The sequence below is a fragment of the Equus asinus genome, chromosome 20, assembly GCF_041296235.1.
Source record: "Equus asinus isolate D_3611 breed Donkey chromosome 20, EquAss-T2T_v2, whole genome shotgun sequence".
In the NCBI taxonomy this organism is placed as follows: Eukaryota; Metazoa; Chordata; class Mammalia; order Perissodactyla; family Equidae; genus Equus; species Equus asinus.
This window is the reverse complement of record NC_091809.1, coordinates 16,133,877-16,149,060: the sequence shown is the minus strand read 5'-3', so window position 1 is coordinate 16,149,060 and position 15,184 is coordinate 16,133,877. Positions and strand designations below refer to the sequence as shown.

The 15,184-nt window shown below is 38.9% G+C and overlaps 1 long non-coding RNA gene across 1 annotated transcript; it reads left to right on the top strand.

Annotated features, from left to right (window-relative positions):
• The first annotated feature begins 1,565 nt into the window (after window positions 1-1,565).
• LOC139041199 (uncharacterized) lies at window positions 1,566-4,896 on the top strand. Its single transcript, XR_011496013.1, has 2 exons — window positions 1,566-1,956; window positions 2,406-4,896. It is a non-coding gene; the product is annotated as an uncharacterized lncRNA (long non-coding RNA).
• The last annotated feature ends 10,288 nt before the right edge of the window (window positions 4,897-15,184 follow it).

The window sequence follows — 15,184 nt, the reverse complement described above, 5'->3', positions numbered from 1 at the left end:
TTATGGATCCTCATCAGCTATTACATCAAAGGTGACCTTACATTCACAGGCCACGTCTAGTCATTAGGTATGTTTTTAAAATGGGAATTAGTAGCCAATATTTAAACATTACAAAACTTGGCACATGGACAAATCCAGAATTCTGGATTTTCTTGGAAAGTTGGAAGCCATGACAACAACCTGGGTTGGATAGCAGCTGCCCTCTTTCGATAAGATATGAGCTCACCAGCTCACCACAGTTTCCACCACTCCCAGTTGTCTCCCACAGCAAAGCTGAATGTCCATTGCTTTCAATATCATGCTTGTGTGGTTGTTTTTCTTAAAGTAATAGCACTCATTAATTATAGGTCACACTTCTAATGTACTCTCTGCATGGCAGTCACTGTGCCAAGGGCATTAATTCACAGTAACTCATTTAATTCTCACAATGACTCTGTGTGTGGGAGGAGGGGAAGATACTGTTATCATATCCACTATATAGATGGGGAAATCCAGGTACAGGGAGGGTGAAGTCGCTTCTCCATCAAAAGTGGGAAATAGGGCCGGCCGTGTGGCCAAGTGGTTAAGTTCGCACGTTCTACTTCAGCGGCCCAGGGTTTCGGCGGTTTGGGTCCTGGGCGAGGACATGACACCACTCACTGGGCCACGTTGAGGCGGCGTCCCACATGCCACAACTAGAAGGACCCACAACTAAAATATACAACTATGTACTGGGGGGATTGGGGGAGAAAAAGCAGGAAAAAAAATTGGCAACAGTTGTTAGCTCCAGTGCCAATCTTTAAAAAAAAAAAAAAAGTCTTTAAAAAAAAAGTGGGAAATAGACGGCAGTTTGAGTTCCAAGAAAAATGAGTGTTCATAGTTGTATCAGTTTTCTACAATACTAATCTATCATCTTACAGTGCTGGAAGTCAGAAATCAGAAATGAGTCTAATGGGACTCAAATCAAGGGGTCAGCAGGGCTGTGTTCCTCCTGGAGAAAGGATTGTCCCTGAACCCTTTTCTGCCTCTGTGGGAACCCAAACTCAGACGCACGTGGAGTGTACACGTGTGAATCTCAACTCGCAAGGAGAGCAAATAACTCAACTTGCTTTGTATTCGTAATGCAGCTTAATTTAGGCAGAGATCCCTTTGCCCCAGGATGCTGAGAGCTTGATATCAGTCCATTTGGAGTCATCCCTCCCCACAGGCTCCTTTCCCAAGACTGTCAAAATTCCAGGCAGCTTAGGAAACGCGGAGGCATTAAGGGATGGAGGGGGTGTGCATCTGATTCTCGCGCTACACATCCACACGTGTGCCCAACACCAGTCTGATTCTGATCCCTCAGCCCTCCATTTCCGTACTCGTGCCCTGTCGAGAGTGGTGCACTCTCTGCTACTCCTGAGCCTTGCACGAGGCTGATTTTTTTTGGCCAGATTGAGGTACAGGAAACTCTTTGAGGCTTTCTGTGGCTTCAACTGCCCAGAGACACCATTGAGTCATTTCCTCTTTGGGGACCTGCGAACTTCTCTGGGCTCTGCAGCGGGGTGCAGGACTCAAGCCTCTTCTAGTTCTGAGGCCCCCTGGAACTTTTCTGAGGAACTTTCCGTGTTTCTAGGGTTTTTCTTTTTTGAAAAGCGGGGCGCAGGAACTTCCTCCTTGTCATGGGTGCTGAATTGTGTCGTTCCCCCCCAAAATTCGTATGTTGAAACCCTAACCTCCAGGCCCTTAGAATGTGACTTTATTTCGAAATAGGGCCTTTCCAAAGGTAACTAAGGTAAAGTGAACTCCTTAGGGTGGGCTCTCATCCAATATTACCAGAGTCCTTGTAAGAAGAGGAGATTAAGACACAGGCTCGCACAGAGGGAAGACCATATGAGGACACAGAGAGAAGATGGCCATCTACCAGCCAAGAAGAGAGGACTCACAAGGAACCAGCCATGCTGACACTTTGATCTCAGACATCCAGACTCCAGAACTGTGAGATAGTACCTTTCTGTTGTTTAAGCATCCCAACCTGTGGTACTTTGTTATGGCAGTCCTAGAAAGCTCATACACCCCCACCTCTCCTCTCCCGTCTGTCCTGGATGATCTTGTTCTTGACTGGGAGGGTGGGGACAGGCATTGGAGGTGGGATCCTTGTCCGTAAAAGAGGGAGGCGAAGAGGCAGAGAAGGAGATGTGGTGACGGACGTGGAGGTTGGAGCGACGGCTGCAGAGGGGCCATAAGCCAAGGCATGCCCGTGGCCTCTAGAAGCTGGAAAAGGCAAGGAAATGGGTTCATCCCTAAAGCTTCCAGGAGGACCACAGTCCTGCTGACACGTTAATTTTAGCCCAGTGAAACTGATTTGGACTCTGAGTCTTCCTGGACTGTTAAGAGAATAGATCTGTGTTGTTTTAAGCCTCTAAGTTTGCGATAATTTGTTACAGGAGCGATCGCAGACTCCTAGAGTGGGTTTTGGTTGGTCCACCACAGCATCCGTGACAGCCCACCCCTCGTGCCACTTGGATCCAGGTGCTTTGTGAAGAGGTTCACTGCATCTGGGGACAGCTACTGCAGGAGTCTTGTTGGTGTCTGTTGCAACCAGAAAATGGAAGTCACCGGGATGAGCCACAGTTCCCTCTGCTGCAGCTGAATCTAAGAACCTCGCATCATCTCCCTCCCACCGTCCACTCTAAGTTCTCTTCATCCTCAGCTGGCACTTCTGCTGGTCTATATGGCTTACCCACTGGTGTGACCCTATTCCTCGTTCCTGTGGGGTCTGAGACTCTGATCACTATGCCTTTAGACCTTCAAGAGTGGCGCTAATTTCTGCCATTCCACTGTGACGCAGTACTCTGTTCAATTGACTACCTTGGTTGGTAGGGGTATGAAGGGGGCCAATTTTGGAGACTCTCACTTGTCCTTATCCACAGAAAAAGCTTACTGACACCCGGTCTGCTCAGTGACTTGCCAGTGCCAAGGGCTTAACACTCATCATCTCCCTAAATCCTCAGAGTCAACCTATGTTGTCAGTGCAGTAATTTTCCACTGATTACAGAAGGGGAGACTGAGTCTTGGAAAGGGAAAGTAACTGAAGGTCCTTCGTCTAGGAAGTGGGGGAGTCTTCTGAGCCCAGAGCCCTCGCCCTAAGCCACTCTCCAAAATGGACTGTGTAGGACTCCAGCCTCTGCATGGACCCCATTTTAATGTTCACTCCCCGACTGATGGACCCATAGGTGGTTTCATCATATTGTACACAATGCTGTGAGGAACACCCTCATGTGTGTCTTTTTGGGGCAGGTGGTCCCCCTCTCACGGGTCCTGGGTGCCCTCAGATGAGAGCTGAAAGAAGGGTCCTGAGCCTATGTGTGTCGACCTCCATCCTGAAACATCACATCTGAGATGTCCCACCAGTCTTCCTGTCTCTCCCACCCTTTCTCCTCCATGCTCCCCCCTGCCTCCCTCTTGAGGACGCTGTCACTAAAACTTGGCGCTAACAACCGACTTACCACATTCCTTGGGGGCTCTCCTATGTCACCCTGGTCAAGTCCCTTCACCTCACTGAGTCTATGTTTCTCCAGCTGTACAATATGGAAAAAAAATAGCTCAACCAAGGTGTTGGGAAGACTCAAAGATATCATGCCTGGAGGGCTAATAATTTTGAAATAATAATTTAAGATTTTTTTTCTTTCCTTCTTCCAATCCAAATCTTCACTCTGTCAGGTACTGGTTGAGTGACCTTAAGAAGCTGACTTAAGCTCTCTGTGCCTCAGTTTCCTCATCTGTAAAATGGGAATAATAATATCCCCACTACTTCATACCTCATGATATCCCCCCACCTCCTGGGCATAGTTAAGACACGGCGAATGCCATGTCTATGGCGAGTGCCAAGATTATGTCCCTCTGCCCCATCCTGCTGCCCTCGCTCCCTCACAGGTGTTGAACTTAACAGCATATTCTTCAATTAACCTTCAGCATGCAAATCTCCATCTCAGAGTCTATTTCCTGGAAATTTGATCTCTCTAGAGAAGCATCAGCTGACACACACAGACCTTGCTCCTACTACAAACACCTAGATACGCTGAACAAAGTATAATAAAGTATTGTTATATACAGATGAGCTTGAAATAAAGGGGAAAAAAATCCTTAGATGCCAAAAGTAAGAGAGAAAGTAAAGACAGAATGGCAATGGTGATCTGTCACTGCAATGGACTAGGGGATTTAGTCCCCAAAGTAGACTCTATGGGGCAAAGAAATGGGGATCTCATGACCTCTAGGGTCAGAGATGTGACTTACATCTGTGGGACACAGAGGAAGGGAAACTGAGGCCCCTGCCCAGAACCTGAAGCCTGGAAAAGCAGTCCATTCTGATAAGAGTGATCTAGAAAAACCTATCTAATTTGGGTGGGGAGAAAAGTCACCCACAAGAAATCAAGACTTCAGACCTGCATCACACACAAGTGAAGACGGAGTCTCTTCTTAACAGGAAGTGCAGGAACCAGGAGGTAAGCTCTAAGGGGGCAGAGAATTTGTCTGTTTTGTTCGCCTCTTATCTCCAGAACCCGGAACAGTGCCTAACACACAGTAGGTTCTTGAACAATATTTGTTGAATAAATGAGCTGTGACTTACTTTGACCAATAGATTGAGACAGAAGTGACATTACATGAATTCTAGGATTAAGCCTGAGGAGGTCTGGTAGCTTCCCTCTTTGCCTTCTTGGAAACCCAAGTGGCCATATGAGGAAGTACAGCTACCCTGTGAGAGAGGACCAGTGGACAGAGAGAGCCTGGAGGATAAGACATGGGAGTGAAGCCCTAATAGTGCCACCAGCTTCTGAGGAGCTGCCCCAGCCTGCGAAGCTGAAAAGAACCATCTGTGCCAAGACCTGCCTGGCCAACTCTCAGAACTGGGATCAAATAAAAAGTTGTTGTTTTGGACCACTAGGTTTTGGGGTGGTTTGTTATGTACGCATCAATAGATAACTGATAGACCTTGAAACCTCTTTTCTATAACCATTGTCAATCTATAACAGATTGTCAGCAGGTTGACAGAGAGGTGGATAGATGGATATATAGATGAGAGTTTGGATGGGTGGATAGATGAGTAGTGGATGGATGAATAAATGAGTAGGGGAGTGAAATTGTGGTTGGATGGGTGGGAAGATGCATGGGTGGGTGGATGGATAGATGCATGGATGGGCTGTGGATAGGTGAGTGGAGGGATGAGTAGATGGATGGATGGAAGGAGGGAGGGAGGGAGAGAGGGAGGGATCGATGGATGGAAGGGTGAATGGGGTAGATGGAGGGATGGATGGATGGAGGGAGGGAGGGAGGGAGGGATGGGCAGATGGATAGATGGGTGGATGGATGCATGAATGCATGGATGAATGGATTGATAGATGGCTGCATAGATGAGTGGTGGATGGGAGGGTGGGTGGATGGGTGGGTAGATGAAGGTCAGTTGGATGAACGGATGGATGAGTATGCAGATAAAAGAGTGAGTGAATGGATGGATACACACATATATTTTAAATCAAACTCTAAACTTAGTAACAGCCTATTTTGGCATAAAATAAAGAAACACTAACTCGTATAATGTAGGCCTCCATTGTACGATGTACCCTGATTTTAGGTTAAAATCTAAAGAAGCAAAAAAGAAAAAAGAAAGAAAGACGGGGCTAACATGTATTCCAGATTTACAACTAACTTAGAGGAAGCAATAAGTTGTCACGTTACCATCATCCTGATGACAAGGAAGTCCCCTGAGAGCATCTTTCATTCTCCAAGAGGAAGCCAGGCAGATAAACCCTATTCTGTTGGCCAATGTGCATCTATACCTATACCAGTAACACACTGCTTGCATTAATATAATGAATATATTTAGTCTTGCTTTCTGGGAAGATAAGGTCCTTCTTATCCCTCATCTTTGGTGTTGCAGGGCTCTTTGCTCACTTGTCAGTTTCCATGAAAAATCCTGTTGAGATTTTTCTTGGAACTGCATTTAATCTGTAGATCAAATTGGAGAGTACAGATAACTTCATAACAATAAGTCTTCCAATCAATGAATGTGGTATAACTCTGCTCTTATTTAGGGTCTTCTCTAACGTTTCATAATTTTCTCCATAAATAATACACATCATTTTTAGATTTATTTCTGAGTGCTTTACACTTGTTGGTGCCATTGTAAATGGCATCTCTTCTTGAAACCACATTTTCTAACATCTGTCGCTGGTATATACAATGCAATAGATGTTTGTAGTCATCACAATAACATTGAAAAAATGTCCCTAAAACGGACATCCTTGTCTTGCTCCCGATCTTCAGTGAATGCTTTCAACATTTCACCATTAATGATGAATTGGCTATAGGGTTTTTTAGATGGCCCTTATCAGATTAAGCAAGTCCCCTTCTAGCTTTAATTTGCTAAGAGATTTTTTTAAATCACGAATAGATGTTGAGTTTATTAAATGTTTTCTCTACATCTCTTAAGAGTATCATGATTTTTTTCCCCTTTAGACTGATAATGTGGTGAATTACGTTCATCAATATTCTAATGTGAATCCAACCTTTTATCCCTGGGATAAATCCAATTTGATCATGACGTATTCTTTTGTACATTAGTGGATTCAATTTGTGGATATTTTAGATAGGATTTCTGCATCTGTGTTTAGGAGGGGGATGGTGTATGATTTTTCTGACTCATGCTATCCTTATCAGGGTTTCGTAGTGAGGTAATCTTGGCCTCATAAAAGAAACTGGATGTGGGGTTTTTTTCTGTACTGGAATAGTTTGTGTATGGTTAGCATTATTAGCCACACATGTATTTAGTGGAATTCACTTATGAAAATATCTAGATCTGGTGTCTTATTTATGGGAAGGATTTTGTGTGTGTATGGGAAGGTTTTAAAGTTATTTTTCATTTTCTTTAGTGAGTTTTAAATTCTTTAAACTCTGTATTTTTTTCTTGATTCAGATTTTTAAAGTTACACTTTCTAGAAATTTGGATATTTTACCTACAGTTTCACAATTATGAGTGAATAGATGGCATATTAGTAATAAAATCATTCCTCATGTTTTATTGCTTTTTTCACCTCTGCAGCCTCTGTAATTACGTCCCATTTTTATTAATATTTCTAATTTGTGCCTTTTCTTTGTTTTTCCTTGATCAGTATCACCAGAAATTTATTTTTTTCTTCTTTTCAAAAACCTAAATCTCAGCCATTTTTTAAATTTAATTTTTCTACTTTTTTTTTTTTTTACAGATTGGCACCTGAGCTAACATCCGTTGCCAATCTTCTTTTTTTTTCATCTTCTCCCCAAAGCACTCCCAGTACATAGTTGTTTATTCTAGTTGTGGGTCCTTCTGGCCCTGCTATGTGGGACGCCGCCTCAGCATGGCCTGATGAGTGGTGCTAGGTCCACACCCAGGATCCAAACCAGAAAAATCCTGGGCCACCAAGGCAGAGCGTGTGAACTTAACCACTCGGCCATTTTATTATATGTTTGTTTTCTAAAATTTCTGCACATATTTTGACTATTTCCTTCCTCTTACTTTCTACGGGTTTATTCTGTTGTTCTTTTCTAACTCTCTTAATTCGACCCTAGAGTCTTGGTTTCATTTAAGGCTACAAATTTTCCTCCAAGTGCTACTCTGGTTACAAGTTGTAGTTGATATGTAACTATTTTCTGTTGTAGAGATGGAAAATATTGTATTCCCTGTGTTCTGTTTTAACAGATCTGATCTACCTTTTTCCTTTTTCATATTATAACTTTTGAGCTTCTTATGCCTATTTAATACTGTTTGATGCCAATTAACAAAATGGCTACATTTATCCTTAAAAACCACAAGGCTTCCTGATGGCTCGTTAAAAAAAGGAGGAGGGGGGAGGAGGAAACGGAAGGAAGGAAAGAAAGAAAGATTGATTCTCCAAATGTTTTTAAAATTAATTAACTTTATTTTTAATTGTGGTAAAACGTACACGACAAAAAATTTGCCATTTTAACCATTTTTAAGTGTACTGTTCAGCGGCACTAAGCACATTCACATTATCGGGCAACCATCCCTACCATCCATCTCCAGAACTTTCTCATCTCCCCAAACTGAAACTCTGTCCCCATGAAACACTGACTCTCCATCCCCTCCCCGAGCCCCTGGCTGCACCATGCTGCTTTCTGTCTCTGTGGATGTGACTGCTGTAAGTACTTCATGTGAGAGGAATCACACAGTATTTATCCTTCTGTGTCTGACTTATTTCACTTAGCATAATGTCCTCAAGGTTCATCCACGTTGTAACAGGTGTCAGAAAATTTCCTTCTTTTTAAGGCTAAATACTATTCCATTGTATGTCTAGACCACATCTTGTTTATCCATTTATCTGTCAATGGGTACTTGGGTTGCTTCCATCTTTTGACTATTGTGAATGATTTGTTAGGAACGTGGGTGTGCAAATATCTGAGTCCCTGCTCTCAAATCTTTTGGGTACAGACCCCGAAATGGAACTTCTGGATCACAGGATGACTCTATTTTTAATTTTTTGAGGAATTGCCATAGTGCTTTCCACAGTGCTGCACCACTTTACATTCCTACCAGCTCACCAAGCATTTCTTACTGTGTATCTTGCAGTGGCTCCGTGCACATTCCATATATGTGGCCATGAGATCAAGCTTGCTCCTGGTATTGTTCAAATCTATGTCCTTACTTTTTGTCTGCTTGGGTTATCAATTGCTAAGAGGAGTGCTTTAAAAATATCCCACTTTGGTGGTATGGTTATCTAATATAAGCTATTTACAGTCTTTTTTTTTTTTCATTCTAGGTCTTCAAATTCCGCAGAGCATTTTACCCTGATAGCACATCTCAACTCATAGCATCTATATGTCTGAGCAGTTCTGTTAATTGTTGCTTCATTTATTTTAAGATTATGTTTTTAAGCGCAGACACATTTAGAATTGTTATATTTTCATGACAGAGCCTTAATTATCTCTAATAATGCTTTCTACATTAAAGTCTATGCTGTCTGATAATAACAAGGTTAAGTCAACTCTCTCTCTGGCTATTTACATCCTTTAACTGGCAACTTGTTATATCTTTTACGTTTAACTGTAATGAACATGTTGCTGGATTTTAATTTTTCTTACCCAGTCAGACAATATTTGTCATTTAATTTGAGTATTTAGACCAACACTGTCCAATACAAATATAATGTGAGCCATCTCTGTAATTTAAATTTTCCAAGAAGCCACAATCAAAAGGTTAAAAGATGACAAAATTAATTTTAATGAAGTATTTTATTTAGCAACATATTCAAAATCTAGTCAATATAAAATTGTTGATATTTTACATTCTTTTTGATTCCAGGTCTTCAAATCCTGGGGTGCATTTCCCACTATCAGCACATCTTAACTCAGACCATCCACATTCCAAGTGCTCAGTAGCGACATGTGGCTCTTGATGACGGCATCAAGTAATGCAGACCTAGCCATCTACCTTAATTCCAATTACTGATATGTTTGGATTTCTTTTGTGCTTTCTAGTTGCCCCTTTTTTTTCCATATTTCTTTTAATCATGTTCCTTGCCTAGTTTCAGAATTTTTTTCTCATTCTAGTTTTTCCTTCTACCTGGTTCAGAAATTACACATTCTACTTATATCAGGCAAAATAAACTTTCAAATAAAAGCTGTAATAAGAGACAAAGAAGGGCATTCTTGAGGTTCCTCAAAAGATTAAAAATAAAACTACCATGTGATCCAGCAATTCCACTTTTGGATGTTTATTCAAAGAAAATGAAAACACTGATTTGGAAAGATATCTGCACCCTCATGTTCATTACAGCATTATTTACAACAGCCAAGATGTGGAAACAACCTGTGTCCATGATGGATGAATGGATAAAGGAGATGTGGTATACAATGGAATATTATTCAGCCATGAAAAATGAATGAAATCTTGCCATTTGTGACGACATACGTGGGATCTTGAGGGCATCATGCTAAGTGAAATAAGCCAGATAGAGAAAGACCAATACTGTAAGATCTCACTTATATGTGGAATTTAAACAAAAACGAAGCTCATAGATACAGAGAATAGATAGGTAGTTGCCAGAAGCAGGGATGGGAGGTGGGTGAAATGGATGAATGAGATCAAAAGGTACAAACTTCCAGTTACAAAATAAATAAGGCCTGTGGATGTAATATACAGCATGCTGACTATATATAGTTAATCGTTATATAATAATATATAGTTAATAATATTGTATCACATATTTGAAAGTTGCTAGGAGAGTAGATCTTAAAAGTCCTCATCACAAGAAAAAAAGGTTTTTCATAACTATGTATGGGGTGGATGTTATCTAGACTTATTGTGGTGATCATTTTGCAATATATACAATTTTGAATTATTATGTTGTACACCTGAAACTAAGATAATGTTATATGTCAATTATACCTCAGGGAAAAAAATGAATTACACAGTCTATTCTTATTCTTTTCGGCATTTCCTTAGACACTTTAACTTATCAATTTAATCTGTCGAAGTCTAACACTGTTCAGTCTTTTTTCTCCAAAGTCTTTGAGACTGCCTGCCTGTATCCAATCTCGCCACCTGCAGGCTGTTCTCCACATAGCCATCAAAGTGAGATTTTGGGTAAATATTTTTATGTGTAATATTTATTTAAAATCATACATAATCTCACATAAAGACATCTGTTTAACAAAAAATATTCTAGGATAAAAAATGTCTTTTTCTTACCCTTCCAAAAATGAAAATTGCCAATGAAAAGGAACAAAACCAACTCAAGTATGACAGAGAAGCAAAAGTAACAAAGGACTGTGAATTCACTTTTTTTTTTTAGTGGTTTCAAACATCCTACATTTATTTTTTTACAATTTTTTATTGAGGTGTGATTGACATACAAATAATCTGTACAATTTAATGTGTAGATCTTGATGAGTTTGAAGATAAGTAAATACACACGAAATTGTCACCATTAACAGTGCTATAACCTGTAAAAGTTTCCTCCCTCCTTCTTTTTGTTGTGATGAGAACATTTAACATAATATCTACCTAAAACACTTTTAAGTATACAGCACAGTATTGTTAACTATATGCATTAGGCTGTATAATGGATCTCTAGGACTCATTCATCTTCTGTAACTGAAACTCTGTCCCCATTCAACACTAACTCTGCATTCCTCCTTTCCCCAGCCCCTGGCACCCACCATTCCACTTTCCATTTCTATAAATTTGACTGCTAGATCCCTCACATAAGTGGAATCATACAGTATTTGTCCTTTTGTGTCTGGCTTATTTCGCGTAGCCTAGTGTCCTCCAAGTTCATTCTGTTGCAGCAAATGACAGAATTTCCTTCTTTTCTAAGGCTGAAAAATATTCCATTGTATGTATACACCACAGTTTCTTTATCCACTCATCCACTGATGGATGCTTAGGTTATTTCCAAATCTTTGCTATCATAAATAATGCTTCAAAAAACACTGAAGGGGAGGTATCTCTTCGAGATCTTGATTTCAGTTATTTTGGGTTTATACTCCAGAAGTAGGATTTCTGGATGGTAAGGTAATCCTGTTTAATTTTTTAAGAAAGCTCTATACTGTTTTCCATAATGGCTGCACCATTTTGCCTTTGCACCAACACACACACACACACAAACACACACACACACACACCCTGCTGAGATACTAATTGGAATTGCATTGAATCTATAGGTCAATCGATGTTGACATAGAACTTATGTTTTCACAATATTAATTCTTCCAATCCTTGACCACAGCATATCCTATTTATTCAGATTTTCTTTTAATTTTCCAACATTTTATACTTTTCTATGTAGAGTTCTTTCACTACTTTCATTAGATTTAGTCCCAGATATTTGATTTTTTTTTATGCTATCGTAAGTGGCATAGTTTTCAAATGTCTTTTTCTAGAGTCGTTGCTGATACCTAGAAACATCACTGATTTTTGTATTTTGATTTTATGTTCACTGACCTTGATAAATTCATATATTAAATCTATGTTTCGTTTTCTACATACACAATAATGTATGTAATCTGCAAATAATGGCTTTTATTTCTTCTCTTGCAATCCTTTTCCTTCATTCTTTTTCTTATTGTACTGGCTAGGACCTCCAGTGCATTATTGATAAGACATAGTGATAGCAATCCCAATTTTAATAACCCACCCTTAAGTGTGTTGTTGCTTTTGATATTTTGTTGACTTTTTTTAGCAGATTAAGGATGCAATACTCTGTTTAGACTTTACTGCAAGTTTTTATCATTAAAGATGTTCAATATTCTAATGGCATTTTTTACAGAATTAGAAAAAAAACACTCCTAAAATTTATATGGAACCACAAAAGACCCTGAATAGCCAAAGACATCTTGAGAAAGGAGGACAAGTCAAGAAGTATTACACTTCCTGATTTCAAGCTATACTTAAAAGCTATGGTCATCAAAAAAAAAAGTATGATAATGGCATAAAGACAGAGTGATAGGACAGCACTGAGAGCCCAGAAATAAACCCAAGTGTATATGGTCAACTAATGCATCACAAGGGAGCCAACAATACTCAATGGAGAAGACAGTGTCTTCAATAAATGGTGCTGGGTTACTTGCATATTCACATATAAAAGAGTGAAACTGGGTTCATATCTTACACCACTCAAAAAAGTTAACTTGAATGGGTTAAAGACTTAAAAGTAAGATATGAGACTCCTAGAAGAAAACATAGGAATAAACCTCCTTGACATGGATCTTGGTAATGATTTCTTGGCTATAAAGCATGAGCAACAAAATCAAAAATAAACAAGTGGGACTACATCAAACTACAATGCTTCTGCACAGCAGAGGAAACCATCAGCAAAGTGAAAAGAAAACCTACAAAATGGTAAAAAAAAATTTTGCAAATCATATATCTGATAAAGGGTTAATATCCAAAACATATCCAAAACTCACAACTCCATGGCAAAAAATAAACAAATAAAAATAAAAATGGGCAAAAGACCTGAATAAACATTTCTCCAAATAAGATATGTGAAAGGTCAACAGACACATGAAAGATGCTCAACATCCCAGGTCATTAGGGAGATGCAAATTAAAACCATGATGAGATATCACCTCACACCTGAGAATGGCCATCATCAAAAAGACAAAAGATAAATGCTGGGGTGAATGTGAAGAAAAGGGAACCCTTGTGCACTGTCCATGTGATTGTAAATTGCTACGGCCACTATGGAAAACAGTAGAGAGGAATCAAAAATAGAATTACCATATGATCCAGCAATTCTGCTTCTGAGAATATGTCCAAAGGAAACAAAGACACTACATTGAAAAGGTATCTGCACCCCGTTGTTCAGAGAAGCATTATTTACAATAGCCAAGACATGGAAACAACCTAAGTGCCCATCGATGGATGAATGGATAAAGAAGATGTGGTACATATGTACAGTGGAATATTATTCAGCCATAAAGAATGGGGAAATCTTGCCATTTGTAACAACACGAGTGGACCTAGAAGGCATTGTATTGAGTGAAATAAGTCAGACAGGAAAAGACAAATACTGTATGATCTCACTAATATGTGGGATCTAAAACAAAACAAAACAAAATTCTTAGAAAAAGAGGTCAGATCCCACCAGGAGATGGGGAGGAGGAGGGAGAATTGAAGGAAGGTGATCAAAAGGTACAAATTTCCAGTTATAAGATAAATAAGTCCTAAGGATGTAATGTACACCATGGTGACCATAGCTAGCACTGCTGTATAATATACAGGAAAGTTGTTAAGAGTAAATCCTAAGAGTTCTCGTCACGACAAGAACATTTTTTTCCTCTTTCTTTTCTTTTTATTGTATTTATGTGAGAAGATGGATATTGGCTGAACCTATTGTGATAATCATTTCACAATGTATATAAATCAAATCATCATGCTGTATGCCTTAAACTTATACGGTGATGTATTTCAATTATTTTCTAATAAAACTAAAAAAAGATATTGAATTTATCAAAAGCTTCCTGCATGTCTTTTGAGATGATCTTATTTTTTCTTTTATTATGCTCATGTAATGAATTATAATCATTGACTTTTCAATGTAAAACCAACCTTGCATTCCTGGAAGACACCAACATGGTCATGATTTCCTATCCCTTTTGTATATTATAAATGCTCACTCAAATTTTCATTAGAACCTTTGATTTTGAGTTCAAGAGTGAGATTGACCTCTAATGTTTCTGTCTCATACAGCCTTTCTTGGGACTTAGTATCAAGGTTATGCTGGTGGCAAAAAATGAATAGAGAAGAGTTCTCTCTTTTTCAAAACTCAGGGAAAGCGTGTGTAAGACTGGTGTTATTTCTCCACACTTTTAGCATAGAGCATGAGTGAAGCCACCTGGGTCTTCTTTGTGGGAAGTCTTCTTTGTGGGAAGGCTCTTAATTACATAGAAAATTTTTTAAATATGTGAGATTATTTATATTTTTTATTTCGTCCTGTGTCCACTTTAGGATGTTGTATTTTTCTAGAAATTTCTCTATTTCATCTAAATTTTCAAATGTATTAAAATAAAAGTTTTTTAGTTCCCTTATTATATTCTAATGACTGTGGGATATGTAACCCAATACCTTTTTCATTCCTAATATTGGTTATTTGTGCTTTCTATTTTTTTAACTCAGTCTTTCAAGAAGCATATAAATTTTATTCAGATTCCCTGACAACCAGATTTGGTTTTGTTGATTCTTTCTACTCTAAGTTTTCTATTTCATTAATATCTGCTCTTATCTTTATTATTTCCTCCCTTCTATTTTCTTTGGGCTTAATTTGCTCCTTTTTAAAAACTTTTTGAAATATATGCTTAAATAATAATTCATTTTCAGTCTTTTTTCTTTTCTAATACATATATTTAAGTATATAAATTACCCCATAAGCACCACTTCAGATAGATCTAATTTTTATGTGTTGTAATTTTAGTATCATTCAATTCAAAATAATTCATGATTTCTATTGTGGTGTGTTATTTGGGTTATTCAGTAATATATTTCTTAATTTCAAAATTTATAAGTAGTAAAATTAAACAAAGAAACAGGAAACGATGGTTCATTCACAAGAACAAAAGATCTTGACAGAAACCATCCGTGAGGAAGTCTACTCATTGGAACTACCAGTCAAAGATGTGAAATGGACTGTCTCAGATATGCTCAGGGAGCTAAAGCAAAACAAGAAACTAA